The sequence below is a fragment of the Lolium perenne genome, chromosome 7 (genome assembly GCF_019359855.2).
Source record: "Lolium perenne isolate Kyuss_39 chromosome 7, Kyuss_2.0, whole genome shotgun sequence".
Taxonomy (NCBI): domain Eukaryota; kingdom Viridiplantae; phylum Streptophyta; class Magnoliopsida; order Poales; family Poaceae; genus Lolium; species Lolium perenne.
This window is the reverse complement of record NC_067250.2, coordinates 100,518,908-100,535,311: the sequence shown is the minus strand read 5'-3', so window position 1 is coordinate 100,535,311 and position 16,404 is coordinate 100,518,908.

Below are 16,404 nucleotides of genomic sequence, written 5' to 3'. Positions count from 1 at the left end.
TTTCTATCACATGTATATTTGTTTGTTTCCCTCAACTCTTATGCTTGCTAATTAACCTTGCTAGCCAAAGACCTGCACCGAGAGGGAATACTTCTCGTGCATCCAAAACCCTTTAAACCAAACCTATGCCACCAGTGTCCACCATAACTACCTATTATGTGGTATTTCCCTGCCATTCCAAGTAAATACTTCATGTGCTACCTTCAAACAATTCAAAAATTATTACCTCTTATTTGTGTCAATGTTTTATAGCTCATGAGGAAGTATGTGGTGTTTTATCTTTCAGTCTTGTTGGGCAGCTTTCACTAATGGACTAGTGGCTTCATCCACTTATCCTATAATTTTGCAAAAAGAGCTGGCAAAGGGGTTCCCAGCCCCAATTAATTAACCCTCATTAATAATCCTCTTCACATGTTTTGCTCTGATTCATCAGTAAGCAACTTAATTTTGCAATAGACACTCCTCCATGGTATGTGAAATGTTGGAAGGCACCCAAGGATTCGGTTAGCCATGGCTTGAGAAAGCAAAGGTTGGGAGGAGTGTCATCCTTAAATAAACTAAAGTACATGTGTAAACAAAAGAGAAGAGGGATGATCTGCCTTGCTGGTAGAGATAACGTCCTTCATGGGAGCCGCTCTTTGGAAGTCTGTTTGGCAAGGGGGTTAGAGTACCCGCTGCCATTCGTTGACAACAATAAACACCTCTCAAAACTTTACTTTTATGCTCTTTATATGATTTCAAAATTTAAAAAGCTCTAGCACATGATTTAATCCCTGCTTCCCTCTGCGAAGGGCCTATCTTTTATTTTCATGTTGAGTCAGTTTTATTCTTCCTTGTTTAAGTACAAGTTTTATCTGAATGAACATAGCTTTGAAAGTTATCAATGATTATGAGGAGATTACTATGATTGATTATGCAAGTTTATTATAAGCTTTAATATGAGAGCGCTGCTCAATAGATAAGTATAATCTGTTAACTGTTCTCTAACCAAGAACAAAGTTTGCCATCACCAATTATGATTTCCTATGCACCTTTATTTGTGATTACCTTCTACTTGTTTCAAGTTGAATTATATGAGGAAGTTGTTCACTAGAATGTCTTGTGTGAATGAATGTGATGCTTCTTGTCCGTATTTTATTTATCGACTTTTCACTCCATAAACATGTGGTCCTGTTTACCGAGTTCAGTTTCGCTTGGGGACAAGCGAAGTCTAAGCTTGGGGGGAGTTGATACGTCCATTTTGCATCACTATTTTATATCATAATTTGTTGTTATTCATTGATATATTTCATATTTGGAGATGATACTTATGTTATTTCATCTATTTTGCATATTTCATGATCATTGGAGGATCGCGCACCGGAGTCAGGATTCTGCTGGAAAAAGCGCCGTCAGAATGCAATATTTCGGAAGATCAGCAATTGACGGGAATTATACTGAAAATCCTATTTTTCCAGAAGACGGAGGTAGCCAAAAGGAGGAGCCGAGGAGGGCCGCCATGGCCCCCCTCATAGGCCGGCGCGGGCCCTGCCCTGGCCGCGCCGCCATGTGGGGAGGGGGCCCACGACCCCCTCTGGCCTCCTCTCCTTCGCGTACTTCTTCGTCCCGAAAACCTAAGCTCCGGGGGATAGTCGCGAAGTGTCACAGCCGCCTCTGCGGGGCGGAAAACACCAGAGAGAAAAGAGCTCTCCGGCAGGCTGAAATCCGCCGGGGAAATTCCCTCCCGGAGGGGGAAATCGACGCCATCGTCATCGTCATCGAGCTGGACATCATCTCCATCATCATCACCATCATCTTCATCATCATCACCGCCATCTCCACCGCTGCACCTCGTCACCGCTGTAACAATTAGGGTTTGATCTTGATTGTTTGATAGGGGAAACTCTCCCGGTGTTGATTTCTACTTGTTATTGATGCTATTGAGTGAAACCATTGAACCAAGGTTTATGTTCAGATTGTTATTCACCATCATATCACCTCTGATCATGTTCCATATGATGTCTCGTGAGTAGTTCATTTAGTTCTTGAGAACATGGGTGAAGTCTAAATGTTAGTAGTGAATTATGTTGGTTAGTATTCAATGTTATGATATTTAAGTTGTGGTGTTATTCTTCTAGTGGTGTCATGTGAACGTCGACTACATGATACTTCACCATTTATGGGCCTAGGGGAGTGCATCTTGTATTCGGTTGCTAATTGCGGGGTTGCCGGAGTGACAGAAACCTAAACCCCCGTTGGTATATTGATGCAGGAGGGATAGCAGGATCTCAGAGTTTAAGGCTGTGGTTAGATTTATCTTAATTACTTTTTGTATTTGCGGATGCTTACAAGGGGTATAATCACAAGTATGTATTAGTCTTAGGAAGGGCGGTGCATTAGCATAGGTTCACCCACACAACACTTATCAAAACAATGAAGATTAATCAGCTATATGAAGCGAAAGCACTAGATTAAATTCCCGTGTGTCCTCAAGAACGTTTGGTCATTATAAGTAAACAAACCGGCTTGTCCTTTGTGCTAAAAAGGATTGGGCCACTTGCTGCAATTATTTCTCTCGCATTTTACTTACTCGTACTTTATTTATCTGCTATATCAAAACCCCCTGAATACTTGTCTGTGAGCATTTACAGTGGATCCTTCATCGAAACTGCTTGTCAACACCTTCTGCTCCTTGTTGGGTTTGACACTCTTATTTATCGAAAGTACTACGATACACCCCCTATACTTGTGGTCATCACGTACCACACCTTCCTTGGAACTCCAACAGTCCGTGCAAGCAAATCAGCTCTCCGGATCCTGAACGTCACAGTTCCCGCTGTGCCGCAGTATGTCAGGTGGTCGGAAACTCCATGTACGTTTGATAGAAAGGATAATCCTACTGTCATTCCGAAAGAGTGCTATACCTTGGTTGTAAGTCCCCGCATCGACGGGTATGATTTCTCCAAGTGCCTCATGGACGGCGGAGCCAGCCTGAACATCATGTACCTGGAAACACTGGAGCGGATGAACCTTACCAAGGAACAGCTAAAACACAGCACCACTGAATTTCATGGTGTAGTTCCGGGTAAAAAGGCAAATTCCTTGGGCAGCATTAGACTTCCCGTGGCCTTCGGTGATGCGAACAATTTCCGCCAAGAAATGATCACGTTTGAGGTCGTGCCCTTTAAGAGCTCCTACCACGTCATCTTCGGCAGGCCCACCTACCACAAGTTTCACGCAAGAGCGTGCTACATCTACAACAAGATCAAGATTCCGGGTCCAAAAGGTATGATTACCGTATCCGGAGACTACAAGAAGGCTCATGAATGCGAGTTAGGCGAAGCCGCCTTCGCAGAGTCTGTGATATCTGGAGAGGATCTGCAAGGCTACAGAGCCGCGGTGGATCCGACTGAGATGCAGACCACCAAGAAGCAGATCTCCGAACAGAAGACCTCGTTCAAGGCCGCGATAGAAACCAAGAAGCACGACCTCATTGTAGGAGACGGCTCCAAGCAGGTTTCAATCGGAGCCAACATGGACCCCAAATAGGAAGACGCGCTCGTCGAGTTCCTCCGCGCTAACATGGATATCTTCGCATGGCAACCTTCTGACATGTCCGGAGTACCCAGGGAACTCGCCGAGCACTACCTCAACATAAATCCGGGGGCTAAACTGGTGAAGCAAGCTATGCGACGCTTTGGAGATAAGAAGCGCCGCGCCATAGGAATGGAACTAGCTAAGTTACTAGAGGCAGGTTTTGTAGTAGAAGTTATCCATACTGATTGGGTCACAAATCCCGTCCTTGTACCCAAAAAGAACACTGAAATACTAAGAATGTGCATCGATTACTCCGGCTTGAACAAGCATTGTCCGAAGGATCCGTTCCCTTTGCCACGCATTGACCAAGTCATTGATTCGACGGCAGGGGCGGAACTTCTGTGTTTTTTTGACGCATATTCCGGGTATCATCAGATCCGGATGAAGAAGTCCGACCAAAAGGCGACCTCGTTCATCACCCCCTTTGGCACTTACTGCTATGTCACCATGCCCTTTGGTTTGAAAAATGCAGGTGCCACCTACCAATGTACGATGCAGCGGTGCCTGAAGGACCAAATTGGCCGGAACATGCACGCTTACGTCGACGACATCGCGGTCATGACCCGGAAAGGATCCGACTTGATCAGCGACCTCACAGAAACCTTCGAGAATCTCCGTCGGTACAAGATGATGTTGAATCCGCTGAAGTGCGTCTTTGGCGTGCCAGCTGGAAAACTCCTTGGCTTCATCGTCTCTCATAGAGGCATTGAGGTTAACCCGGAAAAAATCAAGGCAATCCTGTGTATCAAATGGCCAACTTGTCTCAAATATGTGCAATGACTAACTGGTTGTGTCGCAGCAATCAGTAGGTTTGTTAGCCGTCTTGGCGAGAAGGCGCTACCTTTGTACAAGCTGCTGAAGAAAATAGACAAATTCGTCTGGGACGACGCAGCAGATGCAGCACTTCAGGGGTTGAAGGAAATACTCACCTCCCCACCTATCTTGGCGGCTCCAGAAGAGTCAGAGCCTATGCTCCTATACCTGGCAGCTACCAACAGAGTCATCAGTCTCGTCATCGTGGTGGAGCGACAGGAAGAAGGTCACGAGTATGGAGTCCAAAGGCCTATCTATTACATTAGCGAGGTACTGACGTAATCCAAGCAAAGATATCCTCACTTTCAGAAGCTAGCCTACGGCGTGTTCCTAGGTAGCAGGAAGCTGAGACACTACTTCCAAGAGCACCCAATAACAGTTGTGAGCAAAGCTCCACTGTCGACGATTCTCAACAACACTGACGCAACAGGACGCACTGCAAAATGGGGCATCGAATTATCTGCCTTCGACGTCGCTTACAAAGCCAGGACTGCGGTTAAATCCCAAGTCTTGGCAGATTTCGTTGCAGATTGGACAGAGGCTCCGGACGCAAATCTGGAGCCAGAACCAGAAACATGGGTCATGCACTTCGATGGATCCAAGCAGCATCAAGGCTCAGGAGCCGGACTCACCCTGAAGTCCCCTACCGGAGAAGAACTGCAGTACGTTCTGCAGATTCACTTCGAAGCTACAAACAACATGGCAGAATACGAGGCTCTACTACACGGTCTGCGCATCGCTAAGGAAATTGGGATCAAGCACATAATTTGCTGCGGAGATTCCGACCTGGTGGCACAACAAGTAGCCGGAACCTGGAACGCCAGAAACTCCATCATGGCGGCCTATAGAGATGAAGTTGACGAGATCGCCAAGTGCTTCCTCGGATACGAAGTCAAATACGTCAGACGCGACGATAACACAGCGGCAGATATGCTATCCAAGCTCGGATCCGGTCGAAAACCAATTCCGCCTGGCATTTTCCTGGAGCATCTACGGATACCCTCAGTCAAGGGCGCTAACCCGGAAAACCTAGAGGTGGCAGTATCTCCGGCAAAGGAAGTGATGGTCATCATCCCGGCCTGGACGCAACCTTTCCTGGACTACCTCATTGATCAAAAGTTGCCAGAGGACGAAGTCCTCGCACGACAGATCATCAGACGAGCAAGATCCTACACAATAGTTGATGGACAGCTCTACAAACGAAGTGCAACTGGAGTATTTCTCAAGTGCATCTCCAATCAAGATGGCATTGAAATCCTCAGAGAGATCCACACAGGGGATTGCGGGCATCACGCCGCTCCCAGGTCCCTCGTTGCCAAAGCTTTCCGGCTTGGATTTTACTGGCTCACAGCTAAAGATGATGCTGATAAGTTGGTAAAAACCTGCCGAGGTTGTCAGTACTACGCTACTCAACCAAACGCTCCAGCCCAAGAGCTGAAGACCATCCCTATCACCTGGCCGTTCGCGGTCTGGGGGCTTGATATGGTTGGTAAGCTAAAGAAATCATCTCCTGGCGGTTTTGAGTACCTCTTGGTCGCTATTGATAAGTTCAGTAAATGGATCGAGGCAAAGCCAGTGAGAAAAGCCGATGGTGCTACGGCACTCAAATTTGTCTGCAGCCTCGTGACGAGATTCGGCATCCCGCACAGCATAATCACAGATAATGGCACGAACTTCGCCCAAGGAGAATTGAAGGATTATTGCCATGATGTTGGGATTCGGCTAGACCTGGCATCCGTGGCTCATCCACAGTCCAATGGTCAGGTCGAAAGAGCCAACGGACTCCTTTTATCCGGAATAAAACCACGCCTTGAAGAACCGCTGCGCCGCGCAGCCGGAGCTTGGGCTGAGGAGCTAGACTCCGTCCTGTGGAGTTTACGAACTACCCCCAACAGGTCAACAGGATTCACTCCGTTCTTCCTGGTGTACGGATCCGAAGCTGTGCTCCCCTCCGAGATCATCCATGATTCACCGTGAGTCTTCGCCTATAATGAAGAAACTGCTGACGAGGCCAGACAGCTATCTGTGGACCTGATCGAAGAAGCTCGGAACTTAGCAGACCAACGTTCCACCATTTACCAGCAGAAGCTCCGACGCTACCATAGTCGTCGAGTTCAGAATCGCTCGTTCATGGCCGGAGACCTGGTCCTCCGCCTTCGCCAGGTGAAAGATCACAAGTTGCAATCTCCATGGGAAGGACCCTTCGTCGTTAGCAATGTGCTTCACAACGGATCGTACTACCTTGTCGATTTCCGAGAGCTAATTGGCACCGGAAACGCAAGAGGGAGGATCCGGATGACATCTACGATGAAACAAAACGTCCTTGGAACATTGCACAGCTACGTCCTTTCCACACTTAGCATAGAATTACATACTTTGTAACATATATACATGATCAATGAAATAAAGCTTTTGGTTCACTCTTTGAGTCTTTTACCTCCTTTACTTGTTCATTTTTAGATCATGTATGTTTTCCGACTAAAACCGCAGAGCTGGAAATTTCCGCCTAGGCGTGTATGAAAGTTGTGATTTTCAAAATCGTCCTTTAGGACGTAAGCTTAAGTTTTCTGGTGGACATATTTTCTGTTGCAAATTCGTGGATTCCTAGTAGCGATTTCCGGCACCTTGGCTGGGGGCTTGTTTCCGCGGTTATTGACAGATTGCCATTGGGCTTCGTCGCCGCTGGCGAGCGTTTCCGGCTAAAGGTCTTCCGGCTCGCGGAAGGTCAAGCGAATAAGCCGGAAAACATAGAAATCAGCATTTGCTTTCCAACAAAACGAAACATGCAAATAACGTTAAACGAATAGCAGGATAAGTTGTTTCCGCCCATTCACACATGTTTTCGTCCCTAACTACTTAAGAATTTAAGTTATATTACAAACCCACTCAGGGGCCAAAATGATGCATCAGTTTTGACTATTTCACAGGTTCTACTCGGAGGATTGATCCTCGTCGGAAGCAACGTAGGCGGAACCATCGCCAGAGTCGTCGCCGGAGCCTTCCTCCTCATGATCTGCGCTTGACCCGAAGCCCTCCTCAATAAAATCTTCAGAGCAGTCCTCTTCATCTTCATCCTCTGCGTCAGTGAATCCCGCGGGAAGATCATGCTTGTTGTACCAGAACGAGTGGTTAACTCGTCCGACAAACAGCCGGTCATACCCTCGGGTTTCCACGAGAAGGATCCTCATGTTGGTACCCTTGGGGGCTCCGCGTGCAACATCAGCGAAGTTCATGGTTGGGAAGTGCGCCTTGCACGTTGCCAACACAAGGGAAGCGACTCCGCGGGCGGAAGACTCGATTAGTTTTTTCCGCGAGCAGAAGCACAAGTCAAGCACAAGTCTGAAGAAGTCATGAAGAAAAAAAAGAGGTCCTTACGGAAGATCATCTTGTCAATAGCCTCCGCCTCCGCCTCGTAGTTCTTGTTCTTGGCTGCCAAGGTCTGGATCCTTTGCTAGCTCTTCTTGAGTTTTTCAGCAAGATCCGACGGCTCTTGAGTATGCTTCTCCAAGAGTTCTTTTTTCTTCTTGGTTTCCTCCTCGGAGGATTCCTTCAGGAACTTCTTGAGGGATTCATTTTCCGCCTCAAGAACTTCGACCTTGGCGGCAAGGGCGTCGATGGTGGGGCGCTTGGCAAATTCTTCTGCGACTCGGAAATACAAACAACACAGTTAGTTCAGATAGTACAGTTACATTGACGATCCTGGGGGCTCACTCGGAGTTATTACCTTCATAACCCTTGAGGCGTTTCTCCAGCTGCGCGATGGCTTTCTGACTATCCGCGTCCCTGGTTTGTAGTAGTTCTATCTCCTTTTTCTGCTCCAGCGTGTTCTGTGAAAACAGTTTAAGGATTAGACGGAAATTCAAACTCTTGGGGGCTGGACGGAAGTTCAAATCTTTAGCATGTGAAATTTTTTATTTTCCGCTACAATCTACAAGTTTAAGACATTGGCTCATACATGTTACTCGGAAAGAATGCATTAACCAATGCCTGGGGGCTGGTGTTACCTGACGCACATTCTTGTGCTTGGCAAAAAAATCCTTGATTCCGCTCTCAAGCTCAGTCAGCTCCTGCTCCTCCGTGTTCGCAGGCCCCCACATTTGCTCCATCATGGCGGAGATCTCCGCGTGGCGCTGTGAAAGGGGGACCTTTTGCAGAATCGGGAAGAAGTGAGGATGAGTCTGGGGCGTTCCAGTGGCGCCGCTCAAGAGGAGTTTTCTCTCGACTTGGTCAGTCGGAGCGTCAGTGGAGGTAGCAGCGGGCTGCTCAGGTGGAGGTGCAGATGAGGAGGCGCCCTTGCCGGAATCGCCCTTGTTAGTCTCGATAGTTGGATCCTCCGGAAGATCATCAATATTGATGACATCCTTTGGATCCGGCTAGGCGGTTGAGGTGGCCTTGGGCGGAACCTCTACTTCTGGGGTAACGGGAATAGAAGCCGGAGATGGCTTGACCCTCTTCTTGGTGATTTTGGGGGCTTGGCTTCCGGAGCTTTTGTTGCGATATAAGAAAAAGAGGCATACCAAGTTAGTGTATGATGATTCACAGCAGCAGCAAGATCTTTTGACGGAAACCAGACGCTTACCCAGTTGGTATAAAGAATTGCTGAATGTTGGGCTGAGCACGGTTGCTGGTGTCGATGAGTTTGAGGCGTTTCTTCTCCGCCTCCGCCTTACGGGTAGCCGCGGTGCTAGGCACCTCGCGGGCACGTTTGGCTGCAGGGCTGGAGGGAGCAGCCCTCTTCCTCTTGGAGAGACGCGGAGCTTCGGGAGCTTCCGCTTCAGACGCGACTTCCGGGTCGGTATTGCCCGCTTGGGGGACCCGGAGGAGAGTTCCGAGTTCGCCCTCCTCGAGGGCTTCGAGCTTTGTTACCAAGCCAAAACTTAGACAAAATTCAAAGTATAAAGGAATCAACAGGCATGGCAAGGTAACGTACCGCGGTCCCGGAACCGTTGGTGTGGATGTCCTTGTTGCACACGTGAATGTGAAGATCACGCTGAATCTTGATGAGGAGGCGGATCCGTTTGTCGATGGCGTCGGCGGAGAGGTTGTCCTTAGAGGCACGCATAGGATCATCGCGCCCCGTATATTGGAACATCGAGCGGTCCCGATGTTGAAGTGGTTGGATCCGCTTGGTGAACCAGGACATGGTGAGGTCCTTCCCCGTCAGACCTTCCTCCGTCAGCTTGCAAATCCGCCTAACTGTACGAGTCAGCTGAGGCGACTCGGAAAGATGAGGACATTGCATCCAGGCCGGGTTTTCGCTGGCGGGGCTGTTCTTGAAGGGCGGCAGCGTCCTTTCGCTCGCCGGGTCGGAGACGTCCTTCAGGTAAAAGAAGCCTCCGGACCAGTACCGCGCGGATTCGTGGCGGTCGGTGGGAGGGTAGATGCGGCCAGGGCGGAGCATGAAGGTGATGGACCCGCAAGTAGCCAACTCGTAGGTCTGTCGGATCTTCTCCTTCTTGACGGAGAAATAATACTGAAATAGAGGAAGTTCGGGAGGTACCCGGAGATGGCCCTCGCAAAGGGTGACGTGATTACTGATCGCCAAAACGCTGTTTGGGGATATGTTGTGGGGCTGGAGCCCATATGCCTTAAGGATTTCTGAGAAGAAATCGGATGGCGGAAATGAGAAGCCACGCTCCACCAGCGCCTTGGTCACCACCATCTCTCCGTCTTCGGGAGCTGGAGCCAAAGAACCCGGAACTGTCCGCCAGGATCCGGGCTTCAGGAAGCCTTCCGCCTCGAGGTTCTTGAGTTCAATCTCGGTGGTGGTGCAGGGCCACCATTTCCCCTTGGCTTCGCTGTCTCGCTGACGAGCCTTGGATTTTTTGGCGGCCGCTTCTTCCGCCTTCTGCTCTATTTGATCCGCTCCGGAGGTTTTCTCCGGGTTAGTGGATGTCCCCTCGATGTTCTTTCCGGAATCCTTGGAAGGTTCCAGATGAACTGGGACGAAGGGGGGAGGCGCGGAGGAGATGGGTGTTGCCATGACTGGCTCGGAAGTGGGAGGCGGAGTCGAAGAAGACATCTGAAGAAGAAACAATGGCAGAAACATATCTTAGTCAGATCCAACGTCAGCATCCTAAAGCTCATCCCTACCAACTACGGCGCAAGGGCGAAGCTCGAGAACTCACCGTAATGGTTTCCGCGGTGGTTGGAGTCGCCGGCGACGAGGTTTCTGCGCGGTGGCTCGCCGAAGTTAAGAACAGGATGAACTCTGTGCGGTGGCGAAGCAGCTCCGGTGAAACTCCGGCGGGATTCCGGCAGACTCCGGCACGGCGGAGAGAGAGCTCGAGGGCGACGCTTCGCAGAGAGGTGAAAGGGGGGGTGAATGAGAAGGTTAGGGGTCGACGGTGGATATTTATAGGCCGTGGGAGGAGATTCGTGCTCCGCATCCTGTGGTCGGAACGCAAGCGTCGCGCCGTTGGATGCGCGACACATGTCGAAACCCTAAACGGTAAAAATGGCTAAGGATAATTTACCGCTCAAATCGCGCGAAAATGACGCCAGAATTGGTGGAACCGTTTGAGTCTTTTAAGATTCTGGGTTGCAGCGTGAAGATAAATGAACTCTTGTTCGCCGCAGGGGAGTAACCCAGAGACATGCTGTGTGCTGTCGATGGATGAAGTCCCGCAGGATGGGGAAGATTTCCGACTGAGAGTTGGAAAAGAGAAAAATGTAAAGTTGGAGTTCTTAAAGTTTCCCCATGTTACCAAGATTGACGGAAGCTTTACAGTTTTAGCAAGGCGGAAACAAGGGGAAAATCTCGGAGAACTCTGGGGGCTACTGTTGTGGGTATACTTCATGGGTGTACCATCGACAGTGCCTAGTCACGGTGGGCATAAAACCCGAAACCCGAGCCCCGAACCCGAAAAACCCGGACCCGAGCCCGTATTACCCGAACCCGAAAAAACGGGTGCAAATTCGGGTGCCAATAGCCAAAACCCGAATTAATTTCGGGCAATTCGGGGCACAGCCCAAGAAACCCGATTCACCCGAATAGCCCGAAATAATATACAGCCCATTATGCTAAGCACCATTCCCAGCAGCACGGGCAGCCCATCAAACTATTCTAGGCCCAAATCACGTGAACCCTATCCCTAGTCGCACTCCCATCTTCCTGGTTCGTTTCCAGCCGCACGCGTATACACGCAGCAGCTCTGCAGCAGCGAAGCGGCGGCTCTCCTCCTTTCCAAATCAAGCGGCGGCTCTCCTCCTTCTCTCCTCCGTCTTCCTCTCCCAAGTCCCAACACCTGTTGCAACTACTGAGGTGCTGCCGACATTCGCCCTCTTCCACTGCGACCCATCCCGGCGGCCGGCGCGACGGATCCCCAATGGCCCAATGGCCCAATCGTCCCCGTCCTAGCTCTTGCGATGCGAGGGTGGTGTGGCACCAACGCGGCCCCGCCCCAGCTTGGATTCTTGCTAGTTGGCCGACGCGGCCCCAAATCAGCTCCTCCATCGCTCGATTGATCTTCTAAACTTTCTTCCCTGTGTTATAATTCGGGCAATTCGGGATTTACCCGGACCCGAAAACGATATTTCGGGCACCCGAATTTTTGGGTTTTAATATTTTAGCAAGAATTTCGGGTGTCATTCTCTGAAACCCGATTTCCCAAGAACCCGATTTACCCGACCCGAAAATTCGGGTATACCCGAACGCCCAGCGTGAGGACTGCCTAGATCCGGCAAGCCCGGGTGGCCCATCGGGCGGCCTAGTTGTTGTTGATCATGAAGGATGAAGTCCAGCCCAGGATCAGTAAGCCGGATCCGGACCGACCTTCGGAGGAAGCCGGATCCAGGGAGGCCCATGAGGAACCCGGATCCAGTACGACGTATATGGAAGGCGGATCCTTGACGTACACGGCAAGACATTGTACCGTAGTTAGGCAATCTGTAATCCGGCTAGGACTCTCCATGTAAACCCTAGATCCGTGCGCCTTTATAAGCCGGATCCCAGGAGCCCTAGAGGCACAACCACAACTCATTGTAACAACGCGAAAGCGCCCAGATAATTCCAGACAAGCAGCAGTAGGCCCTGTCCTCGTGCAGGTGTTCCAAAGCTGGGTAAATCACGTACCACCATCCCGTGTGCACTCCGCCCTATGGCCCCCACTTCTTCTCCCCCTCGTGAGGATCCCTCCTCCGAGGTACCGTCGAATAGGCAACGACAATAGCCCTTTGGAGATATGATGTTATGTTTGTCACACAGACGCGTGTAAAAGTAACCGGCCAATTTTGCAACCCAATACAAACGTCATTAAACCCGTGTTGGGTCCTTCGCGCAGGGCACCGAACAGTCATGGGCGCCTCGCGCCACGTTGCATGGAATCCATCGGGCCGGCTTAACTGCCGCTGAAAGAGTAGCGTAATTGACCTATCCATGTGTGCTGGAGAATAATGGCGACACTGCTCCGTCCATCTACCTTCCCGCAAACCCTAGCGCCGCCCTCCACCTTCACCCTTGCGCGATCCATGGCAGGTGCTAGGGGTTGCGGCTGGGGAAGGGGCCACGCTGCAGGATCCCACCGCATTAACGATCGCCATCTCCGAAGGAGGAGGAGACGAACTGCTTTCACGGCAAGTTCTTCGAGTTATTCGTCCTCATCAACGAAGACCCTTTCGGCTCAAAGAGGCTCTCAGAAATGTCCGCGCAATTTCTAGCCCAGCCATGAGTCGACCGGTGTGCACCCTGCGGGAAGCCAACTGCAGCTTTTGCTGGTGGTCTGTCGAGGTCTTATTCGACGGGGTGAGGCCAGATGTCCCTCCACAATAGCTTGGGGGAGTTTGCCCACGCCCACAACCTAGAGGTCGGCTGCTTGGTGAATTTCTCGTGGGAAGGCAACGGTGAGCTCAGGGGTGAAGGTGTTGGACAACGCATCCTGTCATAGGCACTACAACGGTGACAGTGGAAACATCATCGACGATGACCAGAAGCCTATTGTTTAGGTTTTTGGATGTTCTTTCTTTCGAGTGAACATGGCGAGAAACATCATAACCCTCTAGTTTGGGTTAGTGGGTGTTCTTCCTTCGCAGCAAAGAAGGCGAGATCTAGCACAAGTCTCTATTTAAGAATCGTCAGTGTTTCATTGTTTTCCAACTATATAAACAATGGAACCTATGTAAAGTTTATGTCTCATATAATTTTTATTTATTTACATTTGGTCGTTTAAAGTTTCTTTAGGGATTCTTATCGAGGTCGTGGGTGTGTGTAATCTCTCCCCGAATTGGCGAGTAGGAGTCGACGCCCTCCCATAGCGCACCGCCCTCCCCTATTTGGAACGCGCCGATGAAGATGCTCAAAGTTTATGTGACCAGCCATAAAAGTAATGTTCACTCCATTAAAAAACGACAAACTGAAGAAAGGGTGAAAAATTTCAAAAAATCTTCCTTATAAGGGTGTCATAGCCTCCTCCCGTGGATGAGGTGTCAGTCCTACAGCAGCATAAATGCTTAGACAAAATCCGGGTTTTTTTTAGCATCCACATACCAAAACATCCCCAAAGGAATTTGGGACGCACCGGATAAAAAACCGTTCCCAGCCGCGTGCCCCAATGCCTCTTTTTGTCTGATGCGATTCGATACGGTGTTCAGCGCCCCGAGCCCGTCCCCGCTACAGGGGATGCTCCGGGGACGCCGTATACAACGAAAAGCGAGGCGAGGCGTGGCGGGCCCGACATATCAGCGGCACAATGAAGTTTAACCTAACCGTCGCGTACCTCGCGACGGAAGTTATTGGCGCACAGCGACGGGGCAGTTCCCGCAGAGGTGCAGCGAAGTGTCTCGTCGCGCCTAGCTCTGCGTGCCAGCGTTAATGAGCGCCACCGCTCCCCAACCTCCCTCCGGCCTATAAAAAGAGTCGCATCTCATTGTCCCTCTCACACACAAACCCTAGCGCCTCTCTTCCCAACCCTAGCCGCCACCATCTCAAGAGTCGGCGCCATGGGCTGGTAGAGGCGGAGGACGAGGTCGTGGCCGTGGTTGTGGCCATGTCCGCGGCAGAGCTGCACGCTCGTCATCGCCTTCGACGTCGTCGTCTTCATCGTCGGACCTGCAGGAGGAGGAGCGGCATGTGTTGTTCGAGTTCGTCGTCATCCTCAAGGGCGACCCACACGGCTTCCAGAGGCTGCCGGACACGTTCGCCGACTTCGTCGCCGGCGACGAGCCGGGCTCGCTGCATCTGCGGGAGGTTGCCGGTGGATTGTGGACGTGATCTACGACGCGCGCGGCAAGATGTACCTCCACATCGGCTGGGAGAAGTTCGCGTGCTACCACCACCACGAAGCCGGCTTCGTGCTCATGTTCTCCTACCTTGGGCGTCAAGGTGTTCGACGAGATGCGCTGCCGCTGGCATTACCACGGCGACAACGCCGAGGAGGACGATGACTGAGTGTTGTTTCTTCGCAGTGAAAATAGGCACGGAGGTTTCTGCTTGTTCTTCCTCGAAAGAACCAATAGGGGCACCGTCAACAGCTGGATTTTCCAGTTTGGGTGACTGGGAGTGCCTGAGAGTGTTCTTTCTTGGCAGCGAACACACGAAATCTTCGATGCCAACACTAGTTAGGTTTAGTTATTTTGCAATATTTTATATTTGTGTCAACCAAGGTTCAAACTATGTATTAGTTTGTGGAAAACCATGTTCCAAATTATATCTTCGTGTAAACTATATTCCCAATTATGTATTAGTTTGTGGAATGTTTCTTCTTTTTATTGAAATAAAAACGCAAAAAAACCCAAAAAAGTATTTTAATGTTTGGGGGCGGCGTTTGGGGGACGCGGCTGGGGAGCGACGTCCCCAAACGCGGCACGAACGAAACACGTCGCACAAACGTTCGATCTGGCGCCGTTTGGGGGACGGTTTGGGGGACGCGACTAGGGATGCTTTTAGGTTTGACATTTGTGTGTCTCATAAAGGCGAAATATTCATTCAGTGGGAAACGACCTTCCCATCGACAGCGAGGCGTTTTTAGAGACTTCGTCAACTTCAAGATCCAAACCGTTGGTTCAGTTTTCCGAAGGTGCTCATAGGGTGAGGTCATAGGGTGAGGGTGTGGGTGTGGGTGTGCCCATCCATAGGGGTGAATGTATGATGTTTCTTAAAAAAAAACTTGGTCTCCGTAGCTTCGATAGCTGGTTCAGCCAGTCTTGTAGCTGAGCTGAAAGAGTAAAATCGATCCCTGTTTCAACCAACCGACCATTCCATTGTTGCATTTGACCGGCTTACTTTGACTCGATGGAGAACAAGGCAAGAGAGGAGTACTGTACTCGGCAAGCTCCCTTGTCAGTTGGAAAATGCAGCAGAATCATCACTGGACCAGAACCGAGCGGTTCCGTGTGACGTGTTCCGCGGGCATCCCGGATAAGACTCATCAGCGGCGGAGCCACGCCGACGTCGGGGCGGCGTGCTCGGTGCTCGTGGCTCGTCGTCGGTCGTCGGTCCCGTCACCGTCAGCCTCCATCCATCCATGCAATGCAACGCAACGTGGTCTGCTCGACGTCGCGAAAGCGACCACGCTCTCCCCGCCCCGAGTACTGAATTCGCCGTGCCGTGACGCGACAAACGACGCTTTCCACCGGTCGCCGTCGGCGTCTCGGGGAAATCGGGATGGACGCGCGCACGGCCGCACAGCGCACGGTCGCGTCCACCGCTGGCTATGCCGTGAAAGAGACGCGCGCTCTATGTGATCTACGTGCCGTGGACCGTAGAGCATGGACATCCCGGGTTTCACGGCAATCCAAACAAAAAAACAATGGAGTTTTTTTTCATGGAGTATTTTCTTTTAGCATGGGAGGAAAAAAATGTCATGTAAATAGAAATGGATTGGAAAAGGTATTATAATTTCAGGTGAACTCGTAGAGGATCGGCGAAACAAGCTATCTTAAAAACTCCATTGTTTGTACCTAAATTACTGATTTTCGATCCTAGAGCTGTTTGGCACACCCGGAAAAAAACGAGGGGCATGACCATACACCGGCAGGACGGCGAGGGGTAAGGCTCAGATGTGGGAGGTGATGACACTT